Source organism: Piliocolobus tephrosceles, chromosome X (genome assembly GCF_002776525.5).
Source record: "Piliocolobus tephrosceles isolate RC106 chromosome X, ASM277652v3, whole genome shotgun sequence".
Taxonomy (NCBI): Eukaryota; Metazoa; Chordata; class Mammalia; order Primates; family Cercopithecidae; genus Piliocolobus; species Piliocolobus tephrosceles.
Genome location: NC_045455.1, coordinates 58,814,490 through 58,821,296, shown reverse-complemented (window position 1 = coordinate 58,821,296; position 6,807 = coordinate 58,814,490).

The following is a 6,807-nucleotide window of genomic DNA, read 5'->3' as shown; positions in this document are numbered from 1 at the left end:
GGGGTGATTTGTAGGTGTTATATGTGTATAACTACTTAATAGTCAAACTGCAAAGTAGCTTTGTTATGATATTAAGAATTATTATTCTGAAATTTTCTTTTTCAATATATTTTCTTTAGATAATATAATGAAATTTTGCAAGTATCAATGGAAATTCTTTTTGAAGGACTGGAGGACAGCTGAACATAATATCAATGTGTACTAACAAGTAGAACATTTTGCAAACAGTATCAATAAATGTATGGCATTAATTTCCCATTACTACACTGTAATGGATCCTAAATAGTTTGAGTTTTAACTTTTTACATAGAGAACACCCAGCTGGGTGAGATTTATTTAATGGCATTTTGGGTACACTTTCCTCTATTGGAGTTTTTTCTTCAATTTTTGAGTACTACTGTCGCAAAACTACCTATAATTTGCTGTCTATATTTTAGAGTCAGGAAATAAATATATAAGTAGATACTAAAACTTTCAAAAAATATTGTTATCACTGATATAGTTTGCTTGGTTACCTCTGTAACCAATAATTAAATAGTAGGTTTCAAACCTTATTGCTCATTGGAATCATTTGGGGAGTTTTTACAGATACCTCAACTTCATAGAAATGGTCTGGGATGAAGCCAGAGGAATGGGTGTGTTAAAAACCTCTCCAGGACCGGGCACAGTGGCTCACATTTGTAATCTCAACACTTTGGGAGGCCGAGGCGGGGGGATCACAAAGTCAGGAGATCGAGACCTTCCTGGTTAACACGGTGAAACCCCGTCTCTACTAAAAATACAAAACAAAAAAAAAAAAAAACAAAAACAAAACTAGCCGGGAGTGGTGGCAGGTGCCTGTAGTCCCAGTTACTCGGGAGGCTGAGGCAGGAGAATGGCGTGAACCCGGGAGAGGAAGCTTGCAGTGAGCTGAGATCCGGCCACTGCACTCCAGCTTGGGGGACACAAGGAGACTCCGTCTCAAAAACAAACAAACAAACAACCTCTTCAGGTGTTCCTAACTTGTGACCATTATATTAGAATAATACTTCAAGTTTGACTGTTACTACTGTTCACAGTTATTATTCTCTAGCGTTCACCTTTCTGCAATAAAGAACTTTCCTGTAACCTTTAGAATATATAATCTACTTGTTTTTGTTATGAATTTTTAAAGTATCCCTAAAAAATAGTTTGAGCATACTTTGAAAAGTGAAATAATGGATATTGCAATGGAGAAACACTGCATTATATGAAATGTTCTGATTCAGTTCATATGGAGCATGAAGAAAAGATTTTGAAAGAGTGTTAGAAGATACAATAGAAGTGACCCAACAGGCCGGGTAAGGATTAAAGATGAATTACCTGGGATAAGTAAATGAATTTGACACCACTGAAGAAAAATGTGAAAGAGAAGAAAAAAGTAGAGTTAAGAAAAGAGGCAATTATTTCCAAATAATATATTTGTGCTTGTATCCTATTTCAAATTCTACTTTGTAAAATTTCTTCCAGTTTTAGGTTGCATATGTGGAGCCCTACATTTCCTTTGTGTGAAGAAGGCTAGATCTTTCTTTCCTTTGCACATTCTCTGTATTACTATGTTTTTATGTATCCATGACAATCATCAGAACTTATATTCCAGAACCAGTTCTGGGAATCTCATTCCAAGATTCAATCAAAATCAATGCACACATAAATACCATCACCACATCTTTTTGGTGCTGTATGTTTTACTTACATAATTTTAGTTATGACACATTTTAACCTTCTGTGAAGCTCAAAGTGGGTATGATGTTTGATTCTTTGTAATTTAGAGAAAATCATCTGGAAAATTTTTTAAAAGGCTTGCTTCCATTATAAAACATGATTCAGAGTTAAAGAATGGCAAGGCAAGGAAGACCAGTACATCGTGAACAAAATGTGCTAGGTTATAATTTCTTGTGAGTAAAAAATGGGCAAGGCATGGACAAATTGGTGGCACTGTGTTTAAGCTATGACCTGAATGGTGCCTGATAGCCTTGCTTAAAATATGAATTGAATAGGCAGTGGGAAAACACGAAAGTGCCTGTGCAGGGTGATGGCTGAACCCATGAGAGGAAACTAAATGGATCAAAGCTCAGCAAACTACTTAACTGAATAACAAACGCCATACCTGGTAAATTCCTTCCCTGGTAGGTCAGAAGAAATAATTTCAACTATCACATAAAGCACAAGATAAGAATATTAACAGAATAAACAGGCTCTCAAATCAGTAAACCTAACACATTTTTAATTAAAGTGTTTCTAAATATTTTTAAAGACTATAATCCATTACTCATCTTTTCTTAACAGGGAAGTTTGGTAAATCTGTCCTCATTAAGAAAAATTTCTGATTTAAAAAATATACAAAGTCCACAAGAAAACAGCAAACTGGAAAAATATGGTTAAAATATAGTGACAGCTAAATACTTGCTTTTCACATATAAGAACTAACAATAATCAATATATAACAGACATCAAATGGAGATTCATAGAAGAAATGGCATAGAAACATCAAGAGTTCAAAATCACCAATAAAAAAAGAAAGCAACTGAAGATTTTATTTGCTTATTTGTTTATTTATGAGATGGAGTTTCACTCTGTCACCCAGGCTGGAGTGCAGTGGCACAATCTCAGCTCACTGTAATCTCTGCCTACAGGGTTCAAGCAATTCTTCTTCGTCAGCCTCCTGAGTTGCTGGGATTACAGGGGTAAGCCACCATGCCCGGATAATTTTTGCAGTTTTAGCAGAGACACGGTTTCATCATGTTGGCCTGGCTGGTTTTGAACTCCTGACCTCAAATGATCCGCCTGCCTTTAATTTATCATTTTAAAGAAGATTGAAAGTATTTACAATTCCAAGTGTTGTGTGGTAAAGAAAAAGAATGTTTAGTTGTAATAACTGAAAATGGGTGTACTTTGAAATTTCATTGTGTTTTGCAATTTATTTTATAACATTTTATATGATTAAAAGTTTTCACTTTTATGTAGTTTATTTAATTTTGTCTATCAGAATAATTTATATCCAAGAGTTATTTCATTGCAATATCACACATTCTTCTATTTTTTTTTAAATAGTACACTTTGCAGTATGTTTCAGGTTAAGATTACAGTATCTTAAATCCCCTGCACCCTCAAATAAACACACTCTTTAAAATCTTAATTCAGGAATAAAAAATCCTCTCTTGAAAATAACTTTGTCAAAGTCCTTGGAAAAAATGTTATCATTTTTTATTCTTTTTTTTCAAATTTTACTTTAAGTTCAGCATATGCAGAATGTGCAGGTTTGTTACATTAGGTATACATGTGCCATGGTGGTTTACTGCACCTATCAACCCCTCACCTAAGTTTAGCATTAGCTATTTTTCCTCATGCTCTCCCTCCCCTTGCCCCAACCCCCAACAGACCCTGGTGTGTGTTGTTCCCCTCCCTGTGTCCATGTGTTCTCATTGTTCAGCTCCCACTTATGAGTGAGAACATGCGGTGTTTGGTTTTCTGTTCCTGTGTTAGTTTGCTGAGGATGACGGCTTCCAGCTTTTCTTACTAATAATAAAGGAAACGGTGCTGCTATAGCTTGGATGTTTGTTTCCTACAAATCTCATGTTGAAATGTGCTTCTAATATTGGAAATGGGGCCTGGTGGGAGATGATAGGGTCATGAGGGTGGATCTCTCATGAATGACTTGGTGCTCTCCTCACAGTAATAAGTGAGTACTCACGCTATCAGTTCATGTGAGAACTGGTTGTTTAAAGAACCTGGTACGTCCTCCCTACTCTCTTGTACCTTCTTTCACTATGTGACACGCCTGCTCACCCTTTGCCTTTCACCATGATTGTAAGCTTCCTGAGGCCTTCACCAGAACTATTCTTATACGTTCTTATACGTTCTGCAGAATGGTAAGCCAAATAAACCTCTTTCCTGTACAGATTACCCAGTCTCAGGTATTCCTTTATAGCAATGTAAAATGGACTAACACAGGTAGCACTGATTATTGAATCAGCATTCAGTTGAGATAAGCAGTTCAATCCTAAAACTCTGCTTTCATAAATATATACACCCTGTGCAAGTGCATCTTGACATGCTGGAGCTTATGATTTGTGTGGCAGATGTGAGAAAATAATTGGTCTTCATTCAAAATCAAAAACAGAAGAGTGAAATACACACATTATAAGGCTCAGTTTATTTGCTAATGACTTGCTCTGCTTGATTGTTTGAACACACTGAACAAGAAAGTTTATGGTATGTCGACCAGAAAAGAAATCTAAGGTAAAGACTCTTTAATCACTCACCTTGAAAAGCTGTTAAATTTATGAAAAATGTTTACATTCTGATGAGTCCAACTTCAAGGAATGTGAAAATTACCCAGTCCTAGCAATTTTATTAGAATAGTCTTCGTCAACAATAAAAAGTAAGTAATTCTGATATATAGAACAATGGAACAGAACAGAGGCCTCAGAAATAATTCCACACATCTACAACTATATGGTTTTTGACAAACCTGACAAAAACAAACAATGGGGAAAGGATTCCCTATTTAATAAACGGTGTTGGGAAAACTGGCTAGCCATATGCAGAAAACTGAAACTGGACCCCTTCCTTATGTCTTATACAAAAATTAACTCAAGATGGATTAAAAACTTAAAGGTAAGACCTAAAACCATAAAAACCCTAGAAGAAAACCCAGGCAATAGCATTCAGGACACAAGCACGGGCAAAGACTTCATAACTAAAACACCAAAAGCAATGACAACAAAAACCAAAATAGACAAATAGGATCTAATTAAACTAAAGAGCTTCTACACAGCAAAAGAAACTATCATCAGAGTCAACAGGAAATCTACAGAATGGGAGAAAATTTTTGCAATCTATCCATCTGACGAAGGGCTAATTTCCAGAATCTACAAGAAACTTATACAAATTTACAAAAACATAATACCCCATCAAACAGTGGGTGAAGGATATGAACAGACACTTCTCAAAATAAGACAATTATGCAGCCGACACACATCTGAAAAAAAAGTTTATCATCGCTGGTCATTAGAGAAATGCAAATCAAAACCACAATGAGATATCATCTCACGCCAGTTAGAATGGTGATCACTAAAAAGTTAGGAAACAATAGATGCTGGAGAGAGTGTGGAGAAGTAGGAACACTTTTACACTGTTGGTGGGAGTGTAAATTAGTTCAACCATTGTGGAAGACAGTGTGGCGATTTCTCAAGGATCTAGAACCAAAAATACCATTTGACCCAGCAATCCCATTACAGGTATATACCCAAAGGATTATAAATCATTCTCCTATAAAGACACATGCACAACTATGTTTATTGCAGCACTGTTCACAATAGCGAAGACTTGGAACCAACCCAAATGTCCATCAAGGATACACTGGATAACGAAAATGTGGCACATATACATCATGGAATACTACGCAGCCATAAAAAGATGAGTCCATGTCCTTTGCAGGGACATGGATGAAGCTGGAAACCATCATTCTCAGCAAACTAACACAGGAACAGAAAACCAAACAGCACATTTTTCTCACTCCTAAGTGGGAGTTGAACAATGTGAACACACGGACACAGGGAGGGGAACATCACACACTGGAGCCTGTCGAGGGGTGAGGGGCTAGGAGAGGAATAGCATTAGGTGAAATATCTAATGTAGATGATGGTTTGATGGGTGAAGCAAACCACCATGACACATGTCTACCTATGTAACAAACCTGCACGTTCTGCACATGTATCTCAGAACTTCAAGTATAATTTTTTTTAAAGTTACCTATTAAAGAAAACAAAACAAAAAAAAGTAGGTAATTTTTTTACTTTCTTCTTTTCACTTCATTGTCTTTTTCTTATTTCTCACAAGTCCTGTACAGTCATGCTAAAGGAAACATTTGATGAATTCCTTTATATATCCTAAGATATTAAGGTCACTCTGTGATATTCTTACTTTCTAGAAGGGTTCTCCTTAGGAGAAGAGAGAGAGAGAGAGGCAGGGAGAGAGAGAGATTAAACTTACTATATATGGGAATGAGTTTTTCATTAGTGGGATTTAGATACTTTAGGATAGATATCAAAATTATTCTAGAACAAACCTGTTACCTCTCCTGGTGCTGGTCTACCTGCAACTCTGCTAAGGTTCCTGTTTCACAGCTCAGTAAATGGTTATCATCTCCCTTCCTGTTGTATAAACTAGACATCTGAAAGTCACTCTTGACATCTCTCTCCACTATGTCAAATCCAACTCCAAGTTGTATTGATTTTTATCACCCAAATATGTCTTACATAATTTCATTACCATCCATCTCCACTCCCTCCACCCTTGTCCAGGTTACATTTTTTTTCCCTCGATTTATTGAATAAACAAGTTTGGATTATTTTCAAGAGCCAATGGGCAAATTTAGTGCAACAATTTGAGGTAATATTCTGAAAGGAAAAAGAAAAAATCTTAGAGAAGCAAAAATTCAGACTCTCCAAGTATGAATATTTGTCTAGTCTGCTTAGAGGAGCTAATCCCTTAGTACTAGGCTTCTTTTTATGATATGAAAAAAAAAAGAAATATTTCAAGTTATAATTCGATAAATCTAATAAAACTAAACTTTTTATTTTGTATCTACCTAATTAAAGTATCAACTAATCATAATAGAGATGGTTTTTTAAAATCTAATTAAGTTTGCCCAAAGCCTTCTAAGAGAATTTATGATCCACAAAATATTTGTCTAGTAGCAAGCAATTTGGCAGCATTTCTAACTGTTTTGCAAGATATTTTTACCCAAATGATTAAGAAATGTTTTATTTGGTACACTGCCCC